General features: G+C 43.9%; 1 long non-coding RNA gene across 7 annotated transcripts in view; it reads right to left on the reverse strand.

Annotated features, from left to right (window-relative positions):
• LOC143267306 (uncharacterized) overlaps positions 1 to 27,180 on the reverse strand; it is a 230,488-nt gene extending 203,308 nt beyond the window's left edge. For 3 of the 7 annotated variants that reach the window (XR_013042293.1, XR_013042292.1, XR_013042298.1), the window contains exons 1-4: positions 26,993 to 27,180; positions 17,976 to 18,069; positions 1,704 to 1,870; positions 428 to 559 (exon numbers count right to left, since the gene is read on the reverse strand). This is a non-coding gene — a long non-coding RNA (uncharacterized LOC143267306). Of the gene's footprint in view, positions 1 to 427; positions 560 to 1,703; positions 1,871 to 5,477; positions 7,900 to 17,975; positions 18,070 to 26,964 lie in introns of those variants that run through there. The other 4 variants (XR_013042295.1, XR_013042294.1, XR_013042297.1 and 1 more) reach the window with 4 other exon arrangements.
• Between the last annotated feature and the right edge of the window lie 592 nt (positions 27,181 to 27,772).

The raw sequence follows: 27,772 nt of genomic DNA on the forward strand, positions 1-27,772 counted from the left end.
CTGAGAACAGGGTGCAGCCCACACCTGTGCTTAACTGTTCATGGCATTGGGAAAGCATCAGCAGGTAGAGGGCAAACACTTTCAGAAAGAGGGCAGAAGTTCCAACAGGAATAAATTCTGTCTACAGGTCCTATGGAAACCAGCCTTGTGAAGCCCCTGCCAGTGCCCAGAGGCCCTGGGCTGCCAGACATCCCCGTCTTGGTACAAACCATTTTTCTATCTAAGAGCTCCTGAGGCTGGCAGGAAAATGATGGGAGGGCCTCAGTATTTTTCCATACTTAGCAAAATTGAGTCCAAGAGGCACAAGTCCAAGGGCCACAAGGCAGGCTGCTTGCTAAGAGGCAGATAGGCTGGAACCAGAGCCCTCACTTGGGGTCAAGGACAAAGAAGGGCAGAAATAGTCCCTCCCAAGCTATTAGGCACTTACCTAAAGCATTCAGTCTCCTCAATCAGCCCCTTGTACTTGTCCAAGGCATCACTAATCTCCATGGGCAATTTCTGGAGGTCCAACATCACCTTCTTTTGTCCCATTTCAAGCATCTCAAGCTCAAAATTCAGCCTGCAGTCGGGCATGGCCCCAGGAGAAAAGAACTCCATGAACACAGGCCACAGGGACAATATGAATGAAACTGTGTCATGGACTACTCCAGTGCAGTGGATGCCACAGCCTGGCATTTAAACAGTGGAACCTCCTGGTGTTTATTAAACATCCTATCTTGTCCTCAGGCCAGAGGACTCCGGAGGTCTAAGGGGAGGGAGCCAGAGCTGCATGAGCACCCTCAGTGGGCTTGGAGCTATAGATGAGCTCTCTAAGAAGTTCCCAGGAGTCTGTGCCACATATCTGGACCCACCAGAAACTTATGATGACATTTCTCCTGTCTCCAGAACAGGGATTTTTATTCCTGGGTGCCTGTTGCTACAGAGAGGATGAGAGCACACAATCAGTATTTCCAGGGAGGAGCCTCAACTTCAGGATGGCATTATAAACTCCACAGGTGATTCCAATGTTTTTCGGAGGTGAGCACAGTGGCCAGGTGTGCTGCTCAAAGTGGGCTTCCCTGGCCTCAGCAGTGCCATCTGCTGGAAATTGGGAAAAATCCTCCGACCATGCCACAGAGCCCAGACTCTCAGGAACGCGCGCGCACACACACACACACACACACACACACACACACACACACACACCATATGAAATCAGGATGCCCAAGAAATGTGGGGACGTGGCATTGTCACAGAGTATAAGAAGACCAGAGAGGAACAGTGAAGACCTCCAGGCCTTCCAGCCACACCCTGAGATGGATGAATGGACCAGGGCCTTCCAGTTGCTGCCAGGAGCTTTCAGCACACAATCACCCACTGGTCAAGTACAAAGACTCACCACAAACTCACAGAACCTAGCATCTCCCGCAAGCCAACACCTGTCAAGGCCTCTTGAAATGCATGTTGAGAACTCACACACTACTGTCCCTATCACTAGACTGTGATTCAGGCCACAGGTTTTGCTTTTCATTCGGAGGAAGCAGAACAGCCTGTGTCCCCATCTCATTCCTACCCAAGATACAAGTTCTGTATCTCCACTGCACTCAGAAAAATTAGTTTAGGCAGCAGGACACCCTGGAGTTTCAGACTCCTATTCCTCAGGAAACCTGAGCTTGATACTGTGGTGTCAAGATGGTCAGCAGAGAGCTGGGCAAAATGACTACCTGTTGTTCAAATCCTTGTTGGTGTAAGGATTGACCAGGATTCCACGCAGCTCATTTCTCTCACATGACATATCATGTAACTGAATGGTGAGTTTCTCTATTTTTTTTCATCTCCTGCTCCTGCTCAGTGAAGTTGGAGAGTTGGGATGGTGACTCCCCAGTAGTCCCTGCAGGTAGATAAAAAGAAATGAACTTGTATTCTTGAATGGCATAGGACAGGAGAGTCCATGCTGAGTCCCAAGAAGAAGCCTAATGTAATGAATGCTAGGGACCCAGGGAACCTTCCAAACAGCAGGGCAGCTATCCTCAAACTGGGGCCCCTGAGCTCTGTCTCTGTCCTCAACCACTGTGGATAATCATGTGCCTCCCTCCCTAGTGCAGTCCCATGGCCCTGGAAGGCATAAGCAAGCCCAGCTAAGGAGAATTGGAGGACAGTGTCAGCTCATATCTGATGTGATGCAAGTAAGTCCTGTTGTCCCTAGAGCTTAGTAGCACCAAGGGTTGATCACATGTGCCCAGGACCAAAGCATCTGAAGATGTGCTGTGTGTTCCGGGGAGTTTCTTCCCTTCCTATTGGCATCAGATTCCCATCGAAACTGTAGGAATCCACTGGGATGAAGTGCAGCAACACCCTACAGAGTACAGAGAGGAACAGCTCAGTATTCAATCTGTGCCTCCTGCCCTGCCCCTCTTTGCCTCTAAGAATGAAATGACAGAATTACCAGAAAAGCAGCTGCAGCCTGGAAAATTCATGGCTGTCCTAAACTAACCATCAGATACTCTTGACTCCAGGTCTACTCTTTAGAAAGCCAGGGAAGCTGGATAGGCCCATTGCTACTCAGAAACTCCCAGCTGCTGAGCTCCATGACTAGAAATCCCAGCTCAAGTTGACCTCCTCCAGGAAGCTTCTCACCCCCTGCTCAGGACTCACTGTGCTTTCCCCAGAACCATATATCTCTCCATGTTTTACACTGAAACCAAAGGCCAGCTTCCTTCTGCTTCTCTCTGGTATTTCCATGTTCTTCATTCTCCCTCCCAAGCAGCCTGCTCAGTCTAGCCAACATGTCTATGGGAACTGAAGGAATAACACACAGGCATTGGTGTTATCATAACACTGGTGACATCATAGAGAATACCAAGGACTCTCCATGATAGGATAGAATCTCCAGAGAAGGGATGATTAGGGTCACCTCCAGCAACCCTCACTTATCTACTAACTAGCTCTTCTACAGTTCACCAAAAGCCATGTTTCCTTTCCCAGGAGCCTTCCCAGATACATAAGGGAAGACCTTCACCACCTCCTCCTTACAAAGCCATTAGAATATTTCATTATAATATTTTCACTACTTCATGATGAAGTAGTGAAGATGAAGACTCACTTCAAAATACATCTCAGGAAATGACTGGCCCCTTCATGAGATCTCCAGTCAACAACACGAGAAATAAAGGTTTCTAGGCAATTAGGCCTGGATGTGGGGAGGAAAGATGGGGCCCTGGATGTGAACAAGCACATTGTGGAGGATCCACAAGGCTGTTACAGTATGTGGGGTGGTGGGAGGTTGTGGGTGTCCTGTCAGAACAAAGAAAAGTCCCATAGTTAATGAAGAATATTACCCCGAATCATCAGCACAGTACATTCCAGTGATCATGATATTTGCAAATGTGTGATAAACTAGTGACAAGTCAGGCTGGAGATCGTAAGAAGTGGGGCTCTCCAGGTGAGCCCTCAGACACAAGAGCAAACACTCCCAGCAATGGTCCATTCCTGCACTAGAGACTGAGGAAAGAGGGCATGGCTAGTGAGAGGCCAGGCATGGATATGTAAGGGCATTTTTAGAATAGCAAATGTGTCACAGTCTTGGGGACAATATGTAGTGTGTCACTGCTATGTTGTTTCACCTAGAGCTACACAAAGACTAATTCCTTGATCTGGAGCCACCTGTGAAGATGCACATGCCCTTAGGCAGGAAAGGGTCACAGCCAGCTTAAAGAATACTCATGGGAGCATGAGAAGGGCAGGCAAAGGACACAGGAGACATTATTAGGGGTCTTTTGCCCTAGACCTTTCCCAGAGCCACACTTCACACTTTTGAATTTCCTGGCAGTCTGGAAATAAAGAGCTAGCACCATATTCAGCCTGGATTGCAAATTCTTCAGAAGTCTGGACTGTGGTTTCAGAAGTTTACTTGGTGGACCCCAGAACAAATGAGTGATGTGGGGTAAACTATGTCCAGTAAGATGTTATATCACACTAACAAATTATGCTAGACAAAGTTAGCTAACTCAGTAATTCCCAATTCTAGAAGTCAAGGGACAGTGCCTGCTCTACTCACTGCCTCATCTCAGTCAAATCTGACACACTGAAGCAGTCTCATGAAGTGACTGACAGATGAGACTCTGCCCTAGCAGTTTCTCATAGACCGGACTTGAGTCTCCCCCTCTGTGGATGTCAGTTCTCCAATCTCTCTATAGGAAGGTGGATGTCTCAGAAGTCATCAGGTTTCCTCTGTCTCCCTAGACAAGATGACCCAAGGGACATGCTCCTAAGGCTTATTCACAGCTACAGAGAATGCACTGTAGCTTCAGAGCCCTCAGCCAAGTGCTTTGAAAAACCAGGAGAAAATTGCTACTGTCACACTCAGGTAGTGGATGGATACTCACCTCACTTGCTCTACACTTCAGACTCTCATGATAATGGGGAAGCCATGCAGGGGAGTGTATCATCCCTGATAGTTCAAGACACCCAGAGATGGCAGGATGGGGACAGTATCAGTGCAGGTCCACCGAATCTAACAGCTCTCAGGCTGAACTGCAGACCTGTGTGCAGTTGGTAACTCAGAAACCTCAGGGGCCACTTGGTGGCTCCTGCCCTGCTAGTAGTGGCTGTGATGTCAAGTATGAGAACCTCAGGCTTTACCAAGGCACTCTCCTTTCCCTATTATTACTGGAACACAACTGAAGGACTCTGGTGGGGGTGAAACACAGTTATGGTACAGATATCTCATTAATTCCTCTGTGCCTCCTTTCCCACTCAGAGTTAAAGCAGATGAAACCCAGCAAAGCAGCTTCTGCCTTGTCAGTTTCTGAATCCGCCAAACTAACCATCATGGATCCTTGATCCGAGTCGGCTCTTTAGGAAATCCAGAGCAGGATAGGCCTATTGCTTCCCAGAAGCTCCAAGTTCCTTAGTCCTAGCCCTAAAAGGCTCAAGCCTACCACATCCAGACAGCTGCCTGTAGCATGAATCTTAAAAGTTCTTATTAATAAAATCAAACCCAAGGCCAGTTATTGGGGTCAATGCTGGAAGATCAGAGAGACAGAACAAGCCACAGCTATCTCACCTCTGCCGGATCCTCAGCTGGTCTTGTCTCCTCAGACTGGAGGCCTCTGAGTTCTCATCCGGAATGGGTCTCAGTTGAACTGCTGCTCAAAAGCCTGAATGCTTAACCAGCCAAAATCTTCTAGTTTCTGGTTCTCATGCCTTATATACCTTTTTGCTTTCTACCACCACTCCCTGGGATTAAAGGCTGGCTTTCTGGGATTAAAGGCGTGTGTCACCATGCTTGGCTATTTCCAATGTGGCCTTGAACTCACAGAGATCTAGAGGGATTTCTATCTCTGGAATGCTAGGATTAAAGGTGTGAGTGCCACCATTTTCTAGCCTTTGTATCTAGTGGCTGTCTGTTCTCTGACCCCAGATAAATTTATTAGAGTACACAATATTTTGGGGAACACAATACCACCACAGCTGCCCAGCCCCTTTTCTGAACTCACTGTGTCTTCCCCCAGGACCATTGATTTCTCCATGTTTTCCAGTGAGACCTAGGGCCTGCTTCCTTCTGCCTCACTCTGGTCTCTCCACGCTGTGTATTCTCTCTCTCAACTAGATGCCTCAGTTTTGACAACATCTCTGTAGGTGAACCTTACAGCAGTGAACTAATGTCCTAAGCTCATGTGGTGTTGCTACAACACTAGTGACATCACAGGGGATTCCAAGAGCTCTCCAGGATACAGTAGAATTCCAGAGAAGAGACTGCTGATGTCATGGGGCACAGCCTTGGTTTCCTTGCTAATTCTTTCTGAACTGACCATAAGCTGAGGTTTCCTTTCCAGGAATCTCTGCTGTGACACAGGTGAGCATTCAGCTCCTCCTCCTTCCAAAGCTAGAGATTTCTCTCTGCTTCATTGGAATCTTTCCACTACTTCACCCATGAGGAATTGAAAGCTCATTTATAAACACTGCCAAAATTTGGCCCTTCCCATCCTGTGGGGAGACTACCCACTATCCCCACATTTCCCCAGAATACTCTTGAGTAGGAGCAGCAGAAAATATTAGTTAGAAGTATAGAGGGTGGAGAAACAGACAGAAAATACAGATTAGACTCAGGAGGATCTGGATCCTAATCCAACAGGCCCTGACTGTCTCTGCCCTAGGGTATTTAAAGGAATGCCAAGGGGTGGGGCAAAAGACCTCCCCCAGCACAGCCAAGTGCAGACCATCTCAGACACCTGCACTCAGGCCCTTGGTCCAATCATCCTCTCTATGCAGACCTGCTGAGTAAAGCCACTAGAAAACCTGAAAATGGGCTTCAATACGGTCCTTAACATCCATACCCAATAAATAAAAATCATGCCAAGAAATTGGTCATGATGAAGTGCAGGAGGAGAGTTGAGTCCCCTGAAGTAAACAGGCACCTAGGGAATACTAAGGTTAAGGGAAGGTGGCCATTGAGAATTTGTAAGTGGGCTGAGAGTCTTATGAGACCCAAACTGTTCTAGAATGTACTCTCTACATGCCTGGTATATTAGTCAGGACTCTAGAGTAACAGAAGTTATCAAATGAATCTCTCTAAATATTGAAAAGGGATTTGTTAGAATGACTTATAGGCTGTGCTCTAGCTAATCCAACAATGGCTGGCTACAATGGAAAGTCCAAGAATTCAGTAGTTGCTCACTCCACAAGACTGGACATCTCACCTGTCTGCAGTCTATGCTGGAATCTTAAAGAAGCAGGCTCTAATGCCACTGAAGAAATGGATGTGCTCACAAGGCAAGAGCAAGCAGAAAAAGAGGAAAAGCTTCCTTCTTCCACGTCTTTCTATAGGCTTCTATCAGGTGTTGTTCAGATTTCACCTGGGTTAAAGATCTGAATTAAAGGTGTGACTTCCTATCTCAAAGATCCAGACTAGAAATAAATCTTCCTACTTCAAATGAGGCAGAAATGACCCACAGGTGTGCCCTTGAATTTTGGGTGTTACTTAACCCTAGATGTAGTCACACTGACAACCAAGAACAGCCATCACAGTCATATTCTCCTCTTCACTGATATTCATGAGCAAATGACTTAGAGAGTGAAAGGAAGGAGTGATCATAATTAAAAATCACATTTGAATCACATGAAGATCTCATGGTCATGATAATGTTCAGTGGCCTTTTCATGGCCATGGTTGGCTAAAATAGGATGAAATACCAGTCTGTGTTTTCTTGGGTAGGAGGGATCAGCTAGAAACCCAGTTACAAAAGAATCCAGTGTATCTCTATAATTGAAGATTTGAATTTAAAAAGTGTGTTATGTCTGGTAGGAAACGTGGTGGAAAAGGATCCAAGAGGCAGAAAATGGTTTATCTTCAAAGGATTGGGAAGAAAGCAAATACTCCTTCACTGCTAGTGGGAGTGCAAACTTGTACAGCCACTTTGGAAATCAATATGGTGGTTTCTCAGAAAATTGGGAATCAATCTATCTCAAGACCCAATGATACTACTCTTGAGCATATCCCCAAAAGATGCTTAATCATATCACAAAGACACTTGCTCAGCTATGTACATAGCAATATAATTCATTATAGCCAGCACCTGGGAACAACCCAGGGCATTGCCCCTCAATGGAAGAACGGATAAAGAAAATGTGGTGGCTGGATGGTGGTGGCACACCCCTTTAATCCCAGCACTCAGGAGGCAGAGTCAGGTGGATCTCTGCGAGTTTGAAGCCAGCCTGGTCTACAGAGCAAGATACAGGGCAGGCACCAAAGCTACACATAGTTTTGTCTCAAAAAAAAAAAAAAACAAAAAACAAAAGACAGAAAATGTGATACATATACACAATGGAGTACTACTCAGCTGTAAAAAACAATGATACCATGAAATTTGCAGGCAAATAGATTAACTAGAAAGTATTATCCTGAGTGAGGTAATTCAGACTGAGGAAAACAAACATGTTATGTACTCACTCAAAAGTGGATACTAGATGTAAAGCAAAGAGTAATCAGCTTACAATCCACAGCTCCAGAGAAGCTAGGAAACAAGGAGGACACTAAGAAGGATGTACTGATCCCTTGGGAAGGAAAAACAGAGGATATCCCAATGAGTAAACAAGGGATTAGGGAGGGCAATAGAGGGGAGAAGATGGGGCATGAGAACATGAGGAAATGTGATGGTCAAGCTGAGGGAGGGATAGAGTGGGGGAACAATGAAAGAGATATCTTGATAGAGGGAGGCATTATGAGGTCAGGGAGATTCCTGAGGCTAGGGAAATTCCTAGGAATCCACAAGGATGACACCAGATTAGACTACTAGCAACATTGATGCCTGAATTGCCTACCTTGGTAATCAAATTGCTAAATACCCTAACTGTCATCATAGAGCCTTCATCCAGATGGAAGCAGATGCAGAGATCCACAATTGTGCGCCAGGATGAGCTCCGGGAGTCCAGCCAAAGAGAAAGAAGATGCATTACATGAGCAATGGGGGTCAAAATCATGATGGGGAAATACACATAGAAGACTGAACCAAGCTCAAAGGAACTCACAAAATGTAGATTAACAGTTGTGGAAACCTGCATGGGATTGGACTAGACCCTCTGCATACAGGAGACAGTTTTGTAGCTGGATCTGTTTGAGGGGCCCCTGCCAGTGTGGTCAGGATCTATCCCTGATGCATGAGGCAGCTTTCTGGATCCCATCACCTATGGTCAGACACCTTAATGACCCCTGATGAAGCAAGGAGAAGCCTGGTCCTGCCTCAACTGAATGTACCAGGCTTAGCTATGCCCCCATGGGAGAACTTACCCTGTTGGAGGATGGGATGGGGGAGAGGAAATGGGGTGAGAGGAGGGTTGAGAGGGGGATCTGTGGTTGGCATGTGAATGAAAAATAAAAAAAAATTAAAAAGAACCAAACATTACTGGCAATAAAATAAAATAAAATGAAGTAGAGTGCTCTTAATGATCACCATGACTCCATAATGGAATCACGTTAGCTTCTTTCCCTAACAAATGAGGCAGGTAAGGGAAGGACAGGATTAGATTTCTTCTCACCTGAGGAAAGGGCTGCTGGGACTTGAGTCCTCACAATGATTGTGGAAGCCAAGGCTCCTAAGATGCCCAACATTTGACAAGTTCCACTCATGGAGGGACTTCACTAGGACACAGCTCAGAGACTTAGCAAGTAAGTTAGCAGTCATGTGCTCTGCAAGGATGAACATCCTGTGTCCTCTATCAGGGAACATCCTCTGGCCTCTGTGTCTAAGAGAAAGAGGCCCCAGAGGGAGGGTTTGGAAGCTAGAAGAACCCCCACCCAGTGTGAGCAGGACCTCTCTCTTTACCTTGATGAGACCTGTGTGTTCTTTGGCTCTGGGTGGTAGGACAGACTGCTCACATCTCACAGGAGTGTGGGTGACAGCACAAGGCAGTGCAGGTGACCTGGACCAGCTGTGCATCACCCAGGCCATCTAAAGTAGGCTCTAAGCTCCAGTGAGGCTTCAACAAGTCACAGGGACTGGCCTGAGTTTGATGCAGAAAAGTGTCTCTAAGAGACATTCAGAAATAAACAATAATAACGATTATCCAGAGAGATATAGAAGACCCTTTAGAGGAGATTGAGAGTCACAAAGATCTCAGCTCAGTTATACATTCCAGATGGTCACATTCACTTAACCTGTTTTTCAGGTCATGTTTGAGGCCAGCTTTATTGGTTTCTATAGCTTCTTGGACACAAAAGTAAACTAACAGAAGTCCAAATCACTCCAATGGACAAATACTGATATATTTTCATGAATTCATCAGGTGAAGAAGTATGGAGATGTCATGGCAGCTGATGTACCTATAAAGCAAGGACACCTGGCTAGGGCCTGTTCCAGTCCTGAAGGAATGGTGTTGACACCATCTGTGAAATAACAAACACTCCTCAGGTCCCACAAAGTGCCTTTATATTGAGCTGTGGAGGGGTCAGGAGACAAGGTCAGGAATGGTACACTGAACTATGTGGCAAGAAGGTCACTTCAGGAGAATCTGGGTGGGTTTGGGTGTCTACACGAACTGGGGACACTATGCCCTTGATTCTGTTGTCAGCAGTGACCACTAGGGATACACTTAACCTAGGAGTGCTTGTGTGCTGTGTGGGTCAGGGAGAAAGGCAACCTGGGGAACTGCAGCCCATTTACAATTTGATGAGAGAACAGAAGAAAACCTAATAGACTGAGCTCTATTGTGAGGGCTGGCACAAAAATGTGGCCAATCATTTAACAATATGGCCAGGAGTGGTCCTTGCTCTCAATAGTGATACCTAACTCCTGGCTGTCTCTCCAGAAGAGACCTTTTCCTCACCTTTGGAACTGCAGTATGTAGTACTTGGAACTCTTGCTGTTCTCCATGGTGATAATGCAAACCACGGTCTCCCTGAGAACTGCCACATTTATAGGTTTCATGATGTAGATACAGTTGTCCACCCTTTCAGTGTTTACAAAGAAGACACAACAAGACATCACTGACATGTCTGCAGACACATGTTTTCACCAAGGTCTTCTGATTCATTTTCAATATTTTTTGTAGGTGTGGGAGTGCACAAGCACACACACATAAAAATCAGAGGACCGTTTGTGGAAGGTTTGTTGTCTGCTTCTACCATGTGGGTCCCAGGGCAGAAATCAGAACTGTGGGCTTGTCATCAAGTACCTTTACCCACTGAGCCATCTCATCAGCCAGTCTCCTCAACCATGGAATTGAAGAAGCTATGTATCTTATGTATTTTCTCAATATATAAAATCAGTATTTATTAATATAGAGTAGATTCTCTAGTAAAATACATTCAACAAATGCATTCCACAGAGGTAGCTGCGGGGAGACAAGTGTTTAGAGAAATAAAAACTCTGAATGGAGCTTCTTTGTTTGCTGTTGGCCACAACTCTTTTTTTTTTTTTTTTTTTTTTTTTTTTTTTTTTTTTTGGTTTTTCGAGACAGGGTTTCTCTGCGTAGCTTTGCGCCTTTCCTGGGACTCACTTGGTAGCCCAGGCTGGCCTCGAACTCACAGAGATCCTCCTGGCTCTGCCTCCCGAGTGCTGGGATTAAAGGCGTGCGCCACCACCGCCCGGCTGGCCACAACTCTTGAAGTAATTGCATTCTTAATTTTTCTTCCCCTCTAGCCCCTGTTGCTAAATTAAACCTAGGGCATTGAAACTATTCTACCACTGAGTTATTTCCCAGGCCTGAAACTCCATCCATCTTCTACAACAACTACAGGGCAGGCTGGATGAAGAGAGTCAGTTGTCAATTTGTCCATCCCAAGACTGGTCCTTGGCTGACAGAATGCTTTCAAGACTGGGAATGTTTGGTTATCTGGGAGATTGAAGGAAGGTCCACAGTCTACACTGTGGAATAAGGACAGATTAAACTGAGAAAGGCTGAAAGGAAACTATTATCTACCTGCACAGATGCCAGTAAACAAATCCAGGATAATCTACCCATCTGGTGGCATTTAACAAACCCACCAAACACTCTGCTGAGGACACAGGTGTGAAAGGCATAGCTGGCCCCAAGTTCCTTTCAGGTGCTAAAATGGACAAGGAGACCGGATCAATATAGTTGTAACTCGCCATGTGGTCTAAAGAAAGTCTCACCTAGTTTCCAGTGTGTCTACAGATGGCCCTTTCTGTGTCAGGGTAGGCTCAGAAATAGGTGACCTATGGTAGAGAGTAACCAAATCCTCTGCTCTGTCTCTCTGTCTGCTGAGCTTGTGAAAGCCCAGGTTTGTCAGCATCTGTATAGGCACCTAGAGGATTACTTCCTCCACACTTGAACTCTCTGACTCATCTCCAATCTCATTAGTCGGATTATAAAACTGTCACCTGGAAGAAATCCTTCCTCAATATACTCTGAGATCTGCCATGGTCAAGGGCAGCTTTACCTGTCCCTCTCCTGTCCCAAGCTTGCATGGACATGCTCTCCACCAGAAGCTTGTGTCCTCTGCTGCAGGCTACATGTCCTGTGCCTGCTCTGGAGCTTCCTAACAACACAGCTTAGCTGGAATCTTTCTTACTATCAAGGATTTCTTACCCCACACCCAGGCCCAAGGAGGGTCACCTTAAATCTGTATTTCATCAGATGTGCCTAATCTACATTGTTGTCCTAGATGAGAGGTGGCAGATCTGCTCCAACCCTGAAAGTAAATAACATTGGAGCATGATCCTGAACCCACAGAGATCAGTGGGGACACCAGAGCCCTGCATAGGTGCCAGGATGCCTCAGAAAATTAGCCTGCCTACCTCATGTACCCGTCCCTACACGTCTCCAGAGACTTCTTTCTTTGATGGGAGGTGATCCAGTTCAACCTATACAGCACATAGGGCTGCAAGGTCAAAAGCCAACTGCAGGGGCTGGAGAGAGAGCTCAAAGGTTAAGAGCATTTGGTGCTCTCTCACATGGTGTCTAACAACCAGTTATAATGGGATCTGTTGCCCTCTTCTGTCCTCTTCAGGAACTGCAGTCATGTCTAGCACAGATGTACAATAGGAAAAACACCCATTCACATAAAATAAAAATAAATAAATCTAAAAAGAAAAAAAGTACACCAAATGCATATTCAAGGCCAACAGCATCTACAAAAATCTATTTCCAAACTGACTTGGAAGGTCCTTATCTCTATTGAGTGGTTATCACTGATGCTGTATTGCAGGAAAAACAGGCAGATAGCTCTGGGTTTCCTGACTTCTTCTTCTTCTTTTTTTTTTTTTTTTTTGGTTTTTCAAGACAGGGTTTCTCTGCGTAGCTTTGCGCCTTTCCTGGAGCTCCCTTGGTAGCCCAGGCTAGCTTCGAACTCACAGAGATCCACCTGCCTCTGCCTCCCGAGTGCTGGGATTAAAGGCGTGCGCCACCACCGCCCGGCCCTGACTTCTTTTACAGTCTCTTAATGAATGGTTTTATTTCCTGAAAGGCTATAGAGCAATAAAGGTATATTTTTCAATAATTTGGTATGCATGAGCACTTCTATAAGTGTGTCTATAGAGTACCAAATTTTATTTGTAGCTAATATATGACAGTATGGATACTGATTCCATCACGAAGTGTGTATCCATGGAGTGATCAATACTATCCACATCCAATAATCCAATAACCTGTGTAGCTCTGACTGGTTGGGAACTATGTAACCCATGCTGCCTGGAACTTGCAGAGATCCATCCGTGTCTGTGAGTTCTGGGATCACAGCACTGTGACACCAAAACAGACTAAAGAAACTCATCTTAAGGGTAAATAGTTGGAAATCACTTTTTTTATTCATAAAAATTCATTTATCTCAAAAGGGGTTTTAAAATGGCAGTCAATATAAACTGCAAATAACCTTAGCAAATTATGAAAAACAATAGCAAGAAAAATAACATCAACATAACAAAACCAAAACCAAAACAACCAAAATAAAAAAAAACCTAAACAAAAAAAATCAAACGAAAAATTAAGCTATGCAGCATTGTCTCCCTGCAGACTGAGCAGCACAGTCCTGGAGCCTGTGGCTGGCTTTGGACAGGGTGTAGCAGGCAGTTTCCAATTGCAATAGCCTTTTCAAGATGGGTATAGCCATACCTCTTTGGGGCTTTATATGTTATGTTCTCACCAGGCTGAGGATGAAACATGTTTCAGGCTTTTGCTCAAAGTCTTGGAATTTACTTGAGTTAATTCCACTAAAGTATCCTTGATGGTCCACTGGGACAAGCACTAATTTACACTCCCAGACTCCTCCTGGGTGCTCAGTAGCTCTGTATATGCTTCAGCGCCCCTTCAAAGCCCTCTCCTGTTCATCCTTAGCAAGAGTGGAATCCCAAACACCTCCATGTACAAACACACTTTAAAGGTCTACCTGGGCCAAAGCTTTTCCTCAGCTGCAATCTTTGCATTACAAAGAGATAAATCTTCTGAAAGTTCATCTTTCTAATATGTAACAATACTTTTGTAACACACAGCTTCTAGCAGCCTGAGTCTCCCTGGTGCTTTGTTGATCCCCTCAGCTTTTTTATTTTTCTAAGGCATCCTGCACATAATCATGCATGTCTGGATATAGTGTTACTTCCTCATTTCTGAACTGGCTGCTGAGCCTCGTGCACTTAACACTTGGTCCATTCACAAGTCTCTGCTTTTTTGTTCATAGTAGCTCATGCTTTTTTGTTCACAGTAACTCCTGTTCCATGTATCGGAAACTTACACCTTAAAAGATAATATCAGGTCCTCTCTTTATCACACTTGCTTATTTGCACACCTCCTCCTTTGAAAATTACACCATTTGCAGTCACCTTTGGTGTTAAGATAAGCTTCTTAATTCATTATGATTCTTTCTTCTGGGAATCAGGGCTGCATGGTGAATAATTTGAAGGAACCTGGGGAATCTGTCTTCATTCAATATTCAGAAAGTGGGAATTGTCACAAAAACTCAGATTGTGATAGATAAGGTTATGAAATATATATGTCATCTAGGGTCATGCCTGATTCTCATCAGCTGCAGGCAGAACACTGGCAGCACACTCGGGCCGTGCTCCCTGCAGGTCATGATGCTGTACTGTCTAGTTGTTCTACTGTCACATGATGCACAGGTGATTCCCATACATCTTTCCTTTATACTCTAAACATCTCACCCTAAATCTGTGACCACCTCCGTGCAGTGGATAGAGGGTGTCATACTGCCTCTGGATAATTTTGGAATGGCACATTCTGTACACATGTCTTTCAGCTGATGTTCACGTAATCCATGAACACCTGACACAGCTCTTGAGCATCAGAACATTATCTGAATTTTCTTAACCAAATGTCTGCTAGGCCCTATCACTGATAAATCATTGGCTTTTCCATCCAGCACTCTTGAAGACACTAAGGGATGATTTCTGATGAATTACAGCTCTCTGCTGGCATAATACACACAGACTTGGCTAGATGATCTGTGAAGAAGAAGATCTACAGCAGACTTTTCCAGTGTGAGGACAGCATGGGAGACATGAGACCCTGTCTCAACACACAAAACAGAAACATACTGTACCCCCAAGGTCTTACTTACCAATCCTTTCTAATGAAAAGAACTTACCATTCTCCCTACCAGTCTTTCATCTTAGGGTGATGGAGGGGAGGATGAAGTGACGTTTTATATCTGAGGACCTTGCTCTTGCCTTTCCATAAGTCCACATAGAGACCAAAGGAAAGTGGGCATGACTATATAAACTACTGAGTAATATCCACTGCTGCTAGCATAAAACTGTGCCTATGACAATCTCTGCATTTTCCTGAGTGATGCTGCCCAGCAGGTAAGTGTCAGGGTCTTAGACATACCAAACTGATGCCTTCAAAGGGCTAGACAGTAGCCATCACAGACACTCCACTTCCTTTACCAGAGATTAAATCAAGCTGACCCATTTTCCAAACCTGGTAGGCTATTTAACCAGGGATGATAGCCCCACCCCCACCCCCCTCTGAACTCAGTACAGTGTGGAGTTCAGGCACCCACAACCCTGATGAACACCTTAGTATACTGTCCAAGGCCCAGATTTGCTATAGGACTGAGTGTAGACAAGCAATGTGTTGCTGTCAGTAAGAGGTCCTGCCCAGGACCTCTGACCATAAGAGACTTTAGATGAACCACCCCTCTTCTTCCTCAGGACTGCTAATGATGCACAGTCTTCACTTGGGAGCCACAGGCTACAGAGCCCTTCAAAAGGGACTCACATTACTAGGAAACTACAAGTTTCTATTTCCTTTACTTTTAAGGCAGTTAAATTCAGATAGACAGTGCTTAGCCAGGAATTAGCCATCTCTTCCTGGACCTCACATCCTAGGTGCTTTCCCAGGAATGCTTTGAAGCTGGTTTTCATGGCTCTACAGCCTCTGGTTTCAAAGTAAAATAACAATAAACACTGTATATCTCTCAGACAGAAAGAAGAAATAACAGTAATGCATTTATATGAGTGCATCAGTGGAAAATCCAGCCTAACTGAGGAGTGGGAAACCAGGACTATGGTGATATTTTATTTGTGCTGAAATATGATTTCACTTGTATGTTAATAAATAAAATTGCCTGGGGATTAGAGCTAAAAGCAAGCCATTTAGCAGAAGTCTGGTAGTGGTGGCACATACCCTTAAACCAATCACAGGCAGGCAAAGTGTCTGTGTAGTCAAGGATACAGCCAAGCAGTGACCAGAAAGTTTAATCCACTTAGTTGGTCTCTGGAGACAAAAGATCCATTCTTTACCTAAGACCCAGGCCTGTAGACACTCATGCCATGGTTGACCATGGTGTACTGGATCTCATCAATAATAGTTGTCTGGGCAGCCTCAATGCCCAGAGTTTTCTCCATTTAGGGAGAGCTAGGAATGAGTGGAGGCAATCCCTTCTGGGTACCTCCTATTCTTCTAGTGTCTCACAAGCACACAGAAAAGAGAGAGCAAATGCCAGGGTCAGGAAACTGCTGGGTACTGGTTGAGGGTCCAGTTACAATGGTACCTCATAGGTGTTACTGGATGTAAGCTGGTTGCCTTTTACACCATTGGTGGCCATGACTGCCTGCAGGTTGTCACCTTTTATTAGACGCTTGAACTTCTCCTTCCTGTTCTGCTCATCTACATGGATCACAGCTGTGGACACCTCTGGGATGCACAGGACACACCAATCACATTCAACACAGAATGCTCAAGATGCTGTAGCCACTATGTTGCTACTGAGAGCTTCAGTAACAGGGCTGAAGAATGGGCTGGAAACTAGTTCATGCCATTCTCAGCCCCATTATCACCAGCAGTGTGTGTACTCCAGGAGTGCCTAGGTACTCCTTGGGGTTAGGGGAAAAATGGTTCAGAAGCCTGTGCCCCAACCTACAGTCATCCTGAAGAGAGAACAGAAAGAAGACTGACAGAGAGACTTGCAGTCTTAGAACTAAGTGTAAAAGCTAGCTAAGGACACAGTGGATAAAAGAGCCAGCCACCAAAACTAAAACTAACAACCTGAGTTTGATCTTAGGGACCCATAAGGTAGAGAGATGGAGCCAACTCCCACAAGCTCACCATGCAGTCTCACCTCCAAATAAAGTAAAGTACACCAGACTGACCCCTATGGCCATGAAGTACTGGGGCTCTAGTCTTGGTCTCTGTAGTGCCCTGGTTCCCACCACACTCTTGCCTGTCTCTCTATGACAGGACTCTTGGCCTCACCTTGGGTAGATCCTCTTGCAGAAACAGGAGCATGTAATACATGGAGCTCTTGCTGTTTTCCCTGGGGGTGATGCACCCCATGACCTCACCATGAACAGGCACATCGCCAGGCTTCACTAGGATCTTGGATAGCCTTAGTTAGATATGTATTGATGTGAAGAGACATCATGACCATGGCAACTCTTATAAAGGAAAATATTTATTTGGGTGTGGCTTACAGTTTAGAGGTTTAGTCCGTTATCATCACAGCAGGAAACATGGCAGCATGCATGCAGACATGGTACTGGAGAAGGAGCTGAGAGTTCTACACGTTGATCTGCAGGCATCAGGGAGAGGACTGACCCACTAGGACTAGCTTGAGCATGAAAGACCCACAGGTGAGTAAGGCAGAGCTGGCCCAGGCTCCTTCCACAGTGTGTCAAGATGGACACAGAGATCAAATACCCTAACATGCTGTGATGATAAATGACAAATGTAGAACACACCCACATCAAGTCAAATAGTTTCCAATGATGGCCATGTCTCCTCTGCATTAGGGTCAACTCAGAAGGACATGAGAGTTAATGGGGTGACCAACAACAAAGACCAGCCAGAATATTTACATTTTCTCTGTATACTTCTTCAATATACTCTGAGATCTGCCATGGCAGAAGAGCAAAGCATTAGGCTCCATCCTCATGTCCACTCAGCCACCCAAGGCCTGCACAGACACACTCTCCACCAGGCACACGGTCTCTGCTGCAGCCACATCCACAGCTGCTGTGCTGCTTCCACACATTGCTGACAGGACGTTTGATAACATTTTCTTGTTATCAAGAGGGATTCCTTACCTCTCCCAGGAGGGTTTTCTCCATTCTGCCTTTCACCAGGCATGCATAATCTGCATCGTCATCCTTGTCTAGGGGTGCTGTGATAATTGGAGTGCTGAAAGAAGGAGAAAGGATCAGCACACAAGGGAGGGACCAGGACTGTGTGATGAGAATGCTATAAAATCTGAGTGCTACTCACAAACCATGAGTATTTTATTAGAACTCACTTTGGGGAGGGCTGTAAGAAACGACAACATAGACCTGTCACTGAAGCTAACTAGTTTCAGGAGACCAAAGGTGCCCATTCTGGCCAAGACAAGATTTAAGAAAATTTCCTAATGGAGGGAGGCCTCCCTTTCGGTTCTTGAATTTCTGCTCCCCAGGGAACCAACTTCTTATGCATTTCACCTGCCTCTGTCCTTCCCCAGCAATATCCCTGATGCTCTGACCACCATACTCATTGTCTGTCTTTACAGGAGACAGTATCCCATCAACACCGTGCCTTGGAACAGATCTCCCTAGCCTGCAGGAGCCTAGCAGACTTCCAGTCACCATGGTTATCCACAGTACCTGTTCTACAACCAGGAGCAGCTTTTTCTCATTAGATGCTATTCTTCTGCAAAACTTAGAGAATAGGCAAAATGATTTTTACCCCTAAAAACATGATGTATCGCTAGTTCTAGATTATGATCTCTTGAAAACCTGATCGCATCCATAGAGGCTTACAGAGAATGGCTACAAACCAATCAGGACAAAAATAAATCAAAATGATTCAGGCATGAAGTAATGTCACCAAAGGGATGACATGTTTACTGACCTAGTGCTCAATACTGCTAGCTCATTTAATATTTTCTCTTTCATTTAATAGCAGTCAGGAAAAAAAACCCATAAAGTAGACTACGGATTCCATTTTGACTATATCCAGTTTTGCCTTGAGTGACTTTCTAAAAACCCAAACACTGATCAACACATCAAACCTGTCCTCTCATCACCAGACACTGCTTTATTAACAAATGACAGACATTCATGAGCACAAGGACCACTTGTTCTTAAGAACCCAGCCAAGGAAGAGCTCCCTCATGGCCTGGGAAGTGTTGATGGTTTCTTTGATCTGAGGCACACTCAGGATGCTGTTGGAAGCTACACCTGCAGGTCAACAGTGCCTGAGGAACAGGCATTTACAGGCTAGGAACAAGTGCCATTAGGGGAGTAAGATGGTCAAAGGGGCAGATAATGGGACTAAATTCAGTGTGGTTGGTGTATGATATATACAGGGCTGATGTCCACTGTGTGAAGTAGTTTGAAGTGGTCTGCTCCTGCTCAGTATGAACAGGTCAGAGAGCTGGAATCTGCCACACAGAACATGAGTTTCCTTATGGGCAAAAGATGTTCAGGAAATTCCTTTATAAGTCCTTTCATATTAATGAGCATCCAGCCAACATCCCAGCCAACAGACTCTAGATGTGAAACACAAATCTGTCCAATCCTGGCAGTGGTGCTGGGACAGTGTGCTTGTTAGTTTTTATTATCAGCCTGACCTGACCTAGAGTCACCTGGGCAAAGGACTCTCAATGAGGAATTATCTAGATCAGGTTGACTGGGTTTGTCTCTTGCTTGCTTCCTGTAGAGACAGAGTCCTAGCACAGAGCCCATTCTTAGAGCTTTGAAGACTTCAGTTGAAACCTGGTGGTGTTGGCCCACACCTTTAGTCATGGCACCCTTTAGGCAGAGGCACACAAATCTCTGAATTAAAGGCTAACTTGTTCTACACAGGGAGCACCAGGGCTGCTAGGGTTACAAAGAGAAACTATGTCCCAGAAAAATTTAAAAAAGAAAAAAAGAAGACAAAAGAAGAAAGACTGGACTGAAACTGTGTAGGAAATCTGCACCAATCTCTACTGGAAAGCAGTGGAAGCCTTCAGAGTGTACTGATAAAGGCACTGGTTCCCCTGGCCCCATGCTTCCATCCCCAACCCCATTGTTATCTTCTTCTAGGCACTAAAGTAAGGAAGGCGGGGGCAGATGGACCATCTCCTGATCTCCTGCAGGGTTCTTGCTGCCTAAGCAGTTTCTCCAGGCTGAGTTTGTCCCCTACTTTTGACTCCTGTGGTAGAGGACTGACTGAGCTGAATTGTCCTCAAAAGATCTGCTGGGCTGAGGCAGGCACTGTCTTTACAGAGACAGTGGTCCTTGGCCACACCCCTAGTATACATGGGAAGAAAAATGATGTACTGAGTTCTATCACTATGGTAGATCTGATCCTCAGATCCCTAATTCTGCAATCCTGACTCAGTAATGTTCCCTCCATTCTGTGAATCCAGCTCTCTGACCTCAGTTCAGCTTAGTTCCAGGCATGTCTAAGGGCATCATCCTGGGAACCAAAGAATATCAGAACTGGGCTCTTCAAGGCCAACAGGGTTCCAAAACCAGCCAGGAGGCCCTTGATCCTCCACAGAAATGTATTCTACATTATTCTTGTCACATAGCTTATGGTAGCAGGTCATCATTTCTGAGCATGGCTCCTTGTCCTGTCAGCTGCTGAATGGAAGAACTATGTATCCCCTGGACAGAGGCCTGCATGACCTTAAATAGTGCAGAGGGTCAGACAAAGACCATGGCCTCAGCAGGAGCTCCTTGGAAGGTTGACTGGGAGTCTGCTTGTAACCATACCTGCAGGGGCTCAGGATGGTTGTTCAGCCTGGTCAGTGTCCATTCCACCTCACTCTGTCTCTGCAGAGAAGGCTAACATGCACCCAATCCCCCCTCTGTCTAGGCCCACAGAGGTCAGGACACAGTCCTGGTTTCCACTCCTCAGGCTGGATTTGCCACTCATGTGCTCATATAAATACATTACTGTTATTTATTTATTCTCTGTGAAAGATATTCAGTGTTTGCTGTTGTTTTACTTTGAAACCAGAAGCTATAGAACCAAGAAAACCAGCCATAATGAATTCCTGGAAAAGCACCTAGGATGTGAGGCCCAGGATGACATGGCAGGTCCCTGGCTAAGCACTGTCTATTTGAATTTAACTTCCTTAAACACAAAGAAAATAGAAACGTGTAGTTTGCTAGTAATGTGAGTCCCTTTTGAAGGTCTCTGTAGCCTGTGGCTCAAGTGAAGGCTGTACACTATAACTAGCAGTCTTGAAAAAGAGGAAGGGTGGCTCCTCTAAAGTCTCTTATGGTCAGAGGTCCTGGGCAGGACCTCTTACTGACAGCAACACATTGCTTGTCTACACCCAGTCCTATAACAAATCTGGGCCTTTGATAGTATACCACGGTACTCATTAGGAATGTAAGTGTCTGAACTCCATCCTAATTAGAACTCTGAAAGAAAGGAGTTGGGGTATCATCTGTGGTGTAATAGTATTTAATTGCTCATATTGATGAACAGAGGGATATAAAAGAAGGAATGGGACATTTCTGGGCAGTATTTTGATAGTATGGCAAAGTTCACGACATGGGATGTCATATGAGGCTTCCAATGAAGGGAAGAAAACTAGGGTTTAGAAAGAGGAGGTGCTGAATTGCTTCTTCTATGTTCCTAAAGAGGCTCTAAGAAAGTGAACCTGGGCTTCTGGTCAGTTAAGGGAGAACCAGTTAGCAGGGTGGCAAAGGCTGTTCCCCATGACATCAGCAGTCCCTTCTCTGGACATTCTATTTTTTTCTGGAGAGCTCTTGGCATCCCCTATGATGTCACCAGTGTTGTAGCAACATCAACTGCCTCAGGGCATCCTTCAGTGCCTACAGGGTAGAGCATAGACATGCTGCTGGCAAGACTGAGGGGTCTCCTTGGAAGAGAGAATGGAGAACATCTGGAAAACAGAGAGAGATGGAAGGAAGCTGGCCTTGAGTCTTAGAAGAACACCAAAGCTTAAGAGAAAGTAATTCAATCTTACCAAAGAAGCAGCTTGTCAAATAGTTAAACGATATGAGGTATGTCCAAAATATTTTCCTGTCCCTCACTTAGGGGTAAACCCTCGAGGTCTTCTTCCCAATCATCTATGGCAAATGGATGTTACTCATATTGCAGAATTTGGCAAATTAAAATATGTACATGTGACCATTGACATTTATTCAGAATTAATGGCTAGTGTACAACCTGGGGAAGCTACAAAACGTGTAATTATGCACTGCTTGAAGTGTTTTTCTTATGTGGGTATACCAAAAATTATTAAAACTGATAATGGTTCTGGATATAGTAGTAAGACATTTCAATAATTTTGTACCCAATGGGAAATCGTACACAAAACAGGTATTCCTTATAATCCTCAGGGACAAGGTATTGTAGAAAGGGTTCATAGCAGTCTTAAAATACAACTTCAAAAAAAAAAAATAAAAAAGGAAGAAATTTACCCTCAATCTTTACATAATGCATTAAATCATGCTCTTTTTGTTCTGAACTTTTTGAATATGGATGTCTATGAACAGTCTGCCGCAGATAGATTTTTGGCATAGTGGCACTCAAGCGACTTTTGCTCAAGTGAAATGGAAAGATTCCTGTTCAGGATTATGGAAGGGTCCCGATCCTGTTTTAATATGGGGTCAAGGACATGTTTGTGTTTTTTTCACAAGAGGAGAATGAAGCTCGGTGGTTACTGGAGCATCTGGTAAGGAGCGTGGAAGTAAGAAAGGTCAGCTCCAATGATGTTCCTATAAAGGAACCAGAATGAAAGTGGCTCGATTAGTGTTTCTGAGGTTTTGTCACTGGTTAATGCAAACAGTGAGGAAATAGAGTTAGGAGCTGTGCTGCTTTTAGCTTTACTAGCTCCTTTAGAAAAATACTTTATATCACATAATAGCTGTGCAGTATTTGGCCAAGAGCTTTACAGCAGCTAAATATGGTAATTTCACGCTCAGTGTGAAGTGAAGTTTTTTTGGTAGAACGAACCAAAAGTACTGCTGTAATAGAAACGTTTGTCTGAATTGAAGTACTTAGGGGAGCTATTATGAATTTGGGTGAAGGGACGGCCTCTAGTTAAAAATCATTTACTGCTGACAGTGCATCTCTGCCAGTTCCAGAATGGCATATCACAATTCTATAATGACAACACTCACTAAATCCCCGTGTTTTATAGCAAAGCTGACTATAAACTTTTAAACTTTAGAAATGATGTACATACTTCCTGTCTAGTTAAGAGAATCTAATAGAGATAGTGATGATAATTAAGAGTAAGAAGTAGAAAAAGATGAAAATAAGATATGTGAGTTTGTAGACATTATTCTCTTGTTAGATCTCTGTGTTAAGAAATCTTTGGGTGTTTGCTAAATTAGATATATGCTAATGGTAGCCCTATATAAGTTTGTAAAATAGATCCATAGAGTTCCTTTAAGAATATAAGCTTGTAAGAAGTATCTAAGGTAGTCTTAAGACATGGAGTAATAAGCTTGTAAGAAGTATAGATGTTAGTTGTAAATATAAATTTAAATAAGAAATAAGATGGAATGAATATAAGTATATAAGAAGTAATAAGAAATATATTTGCTAAAGCAGTTCTATAGTTTCCTTAAAGAGTATAAATAAGTAGATGTTAATATGTTATATGTGAGTTTGTAAAAATGTGTAAATGTTGAGTGTGAGTTTATGCTAAAGAGTTTGTGAAAGTGTAAATATTGAGTGTGAATCTATGCTTAATGTATATGGTATAAGAATCTGAGACACAGAAGGTAGTGTCCTAGCAGACTGCAAAGCAAGCAATCTGGGTGGTTTCAAAAGCTCCAGAAGCTGCAAAGAATCTAAGAATTGTGGACGCCAGAACCAGCACAAGGCATCCGCAGCTGAGATCTGTGGAAAATCAACGCAACACAGAAACACCTGAGCTAACATAAAAAACGGTGCAGTTTAGAATACTACTGTACCTAAAAAGGTCTTTGTCTGTGAGAACAAAAGTTGAAGAGATGCTTGTTTGAACTAAAATTGTTAACTGCAAAAAGTTTTGGTTGTAAAACGTTTCTTCATACTTGGAAGTGAAAGCCTGATACCAGAATTTATTTCTTGTTTGAACTTTTTGAACTTAAAATGGGATAAAACTACAAAAAGATGTTGGTTATGGATTTCTTCATATTTGGAAGGCTAGCACCAGAATCTCATTTGAATTTTGGGACTTAAGAAATGAAATGAACAATAGAGATTTCATTGCAATGGAACAATTTTGAGTTTACTTATAGTAATGACCCAGGAACTGTTTTCTGGAATTGGGTTAAAAATGGAACTGTTTAAATGAAGAAATTTATTGTTTCTACCTTGACTCAAGATGCAGTTTTGTGTATGCATATATGCTGGTGATTCATGTATTCTGTTAAAAATGCAATTGTTTTATGGAACTGTTAATGTAAAAATGGAATTACATTCAGAACTGGTTTTGTGTTACAAATGGAACTGTTTACATGGAAAAGTTTGGGTTTTCTAACTAGGCTTAATATTCCTTAGTCTAATTTCAAAAATTGTTTGAGTGGATTAATGCCATGTTTTGTTAGTAAGAAATGCAAGTGGGATATACTGAGACTACTTTTAAAGTGTAAAGAATTTTATTAAGAAACTGCTTTTGGATGTTTTGCTAAAAGTTTTCAAAGTATTAATGGTTAGATTGAGAATATTGCTTTTCAATATGGGTTTGTAGGAATTGTATGTTTGGGTTTTATATAACTAGGTTTGAGATTTTGTTAAAAAATTTTAAAGAAAAGGAGGAGTTATGAGTGAATTAAGGTTGAATTATGTTTGCAGAAATTATGTTTAACCTATTGGTATTAATGCACCCTGGTTTTATGGAGTTAAGGAAATATTTAAGTTTGATGTGAATACATCAAAGTTTTTCCTATGTTCTGTTAGCAAGAAAATTCAAATGATTAAGAGTTAAAATTGTAAGACTGAGAAAACTGTTGACTATATATAGCACCATATATGCTAATTCAAATGGTTCTGTTAAGAGTTTGCTTTGAGTTATAAGACTGAGAGAATTGTGACTATGTATAGCAATATTTATGTTAACCTGTTAATGGTAATGATGAAGCTAAGGGATTAAGTTTGCAATTGCATTAAGTTTTTGGTTTAGAAAGGGCTAGATGCAGCTAAAGACTGCTGTAGTCACCTTGGACCTAATTCAAAAGAGAAATGCCATCTATATCATCCTCTACTCCCATACTGGGAGGTGTAACAGCTATGGAAATTACTGTAAGCCATTAATGAGTTATTTTTTTATATATTAAGAAGGGGGACCTGTGGGAGCTGTTTTCAGGTTCCTCGTGGCTTTACCCAACAGGTCCGCAGAGAGAGAGGATGATAAGGACCACGGGCCTGAGTGCAGGTGTCTGAGATGGTCTGCACTTGGCTGTGCTAGAGGGGAGGTCTTTTGCTCCACCCCTTGGGGTCTCTATAAATACCCTGAGGCAGAGACAGTCTGGGCCGGTTGGAAAAGGTTCCAGGCCCTCTTGAGACTATCCTTAATTTTCTATTTATCTCCCCAAGATTCTCCACAATAAATCCTTCTATCTAATATTTCCTGCTGCTCACACTCAAGAAAACTCTGGAGAGCTGTGGGGTTGTGTGGGTAAATGCCCCACAGAGAGATAATGCTAAGTATAGGATAAAAGAGCCAAGGAAAGAACTCCTTGACCATGATTTGACACTGAGACCAGGGCCAAGAAATTAAGAGTTGACCTCAAGTCTATGACCAGGGTCAAGAAAAAAAATATCACCAATATCTGAGCATGCCTCAAGATCAGGCCACAAAATCCTACCTATCTCTGAGCACAGAATCCCACCAATCACCGAGCTTTCCCAAAGAGCAGGCTACAAAAGTCCCACAAATCCCATGCCAAACTGGATAGCTCCCAATCCCCAAGAACCCACACATAGATTGACTTCTGCTCAGTTCCCTGGTACTTCTCTCCCAGGCAGAGGCAGGCACCCTCTTGGGTTTTTCCCTCCCAATAAATACCTTGGGTAGGGTGTGTTGTATGGTGTGACTTTGTAGTATTTCTTGTCCCCTGATTGCCAGGATAACTTTCAGAGTAGAGTTGTAACACGTGCATTGGAAAACCTTCCCCTACCAGAGAAGAATTGTGACATTTCCACAGAGAAAACCTTGCCCTACAGGACAGAGTTATGACACTTCTGTTGGGGAAGCCATTCCCATCAAAGCTGTAATATTTACACTAAGCCCCAAGTAGAGGCCTGAGGAAGAAGGAATGCTTGAAACCCATGAAGCCCTGAAAGAACAGGTCAGCTATCCTCAAGCTGGTGCTGTGGATATTGCTCTGTGTGCTGTAAATGTGTTGCTCTGATTGATTAATAAATAAAATGCTAATTGGCCAGTTGCCTGACAGGAAGTATAGACAGGATAAGCAGAGAGGAGAATTCTGGGAAGACAAAGGCTGAATCAGTAGATGCCATCCTGCCATCCAGGGAGCAGCATGTAACAGCACACAGGTAAAGCCATGGAACACGTGACAACATATAGATTAACAGAAATGGGGTGAGTTTAAATGTAAGAGGTAGTCAGTGGTAGGCCTGAGCTAATAACCAAGCAGTTTTAATTAATATAAGCTTCTGTGTGTTTACTTGGTGGATGTGGTAGGCGAGATTAGTCTTGACTACAGGACAGTCAAGAAGTTAGTGAATACACAAGGAGTTAATCTACCTATCATTGGCATCGATATCCATGGAAACTAAAGTAATTAATGGAGGGTGAAGTTCAGCCACACCCTATCCTGATATGGGTCTTTTATCTGTCATCCTGTGTCTCTTGCTTCCCGGACTCTACTCCCAGAAATAATAAAATTAGAGCACTCTCAGCCCAGAGTTACAGATTGATAATTCCTGGATCTCTGCCAAACTAACCCTAGAAATCCTCCACTCTGTGTCTGCTGTTATGAACCTAGAGAAGCAGGATAGATCCACTGTTTCCCAAACTCTCCCAGCTGCTGAGCCCCATTCCTGGAAGGCCCAGCTCAAGACCTACCCCCTCCAGGAAGCTCCCCATCCCCTGCACAAAACTCACTGCACCTTCACCTGGAACATTTATTTCTTGATGTTTTACCCTGAGACAGGTGGCCAGCTTCCTTCTGCCTCTCTCTCTTCTCTGGGCTCTCCATTTGCTCTCCCAAGTAGCTTTCTCAGTCTCACCAACGTGCCTTTGTGAACCCCAGAGGCACAGTACAAATGCCCCAAATGGCAGTTGGTGTTCCTCAACAGTGGTGACATCAAAGAGGATGCGAAGGGCTCTCCACTGAACAATAGAATGTTCAGGGAAGATACTGTTAGGGTCACTGCCAACAGCACTCATCTACCTGCTAACTTGCTATTCCCCAATTAAACAGTAGGTACCCTTTCAGGAGCCTTCCCAGAGACACAGGGTGTGTCCTTCAGCACCTCCTCCCTACAAACCCAGAGATCTCTCTATGCCTCATTAGAACCTTTTCTCTATCTGTAGGGAGTTGAAGATACAATTTCCAGAAATAGCCCAAGAAATGCCATTTTCCTTCCTTAAGAGCTCTAATCAATAAGATGAGAAATAAAGATTGCTAGGAAATTAATTTAGGATGATGGGGAGGAAAGACCAGTCTCCTGTAGTAAATATTCACACTGAGTACTATCCACAGGGCAATTAAAATGTGTGGGGGTGATGGGGGCATTCTGGGTGTCCTGTCAGAACAATAATAAGTCCCATAGGTAATGATGAAAATTTCCCCAAAAGCTTCAGCAGAATACACTACATTCATCATGATGTTAGCAAAGATGTGATCAACTATTGACAGGTCAGACTGGTGATAAGTACTGGGACTCCCTAGGTGAGCCCACGGGTACCAAAAACAAACAC

This window comes from Peromyscus maniculatus, chromosome 9, assembly GCF_049852395.1.
Source record: "Peromyscus maniculatus bairdii isolate BWxNUB_F1_BW_parent chromosome 9, HU_Pman_BW_mat_3.1, whole genome shotgun sequence".
Classification (NCBI taxonomy): Eukaryota; Metazoa; Chordata; class Mammalia; order Rodentia; family Cricetidae; genus Peromyscus; species Peromyscus maniculatus.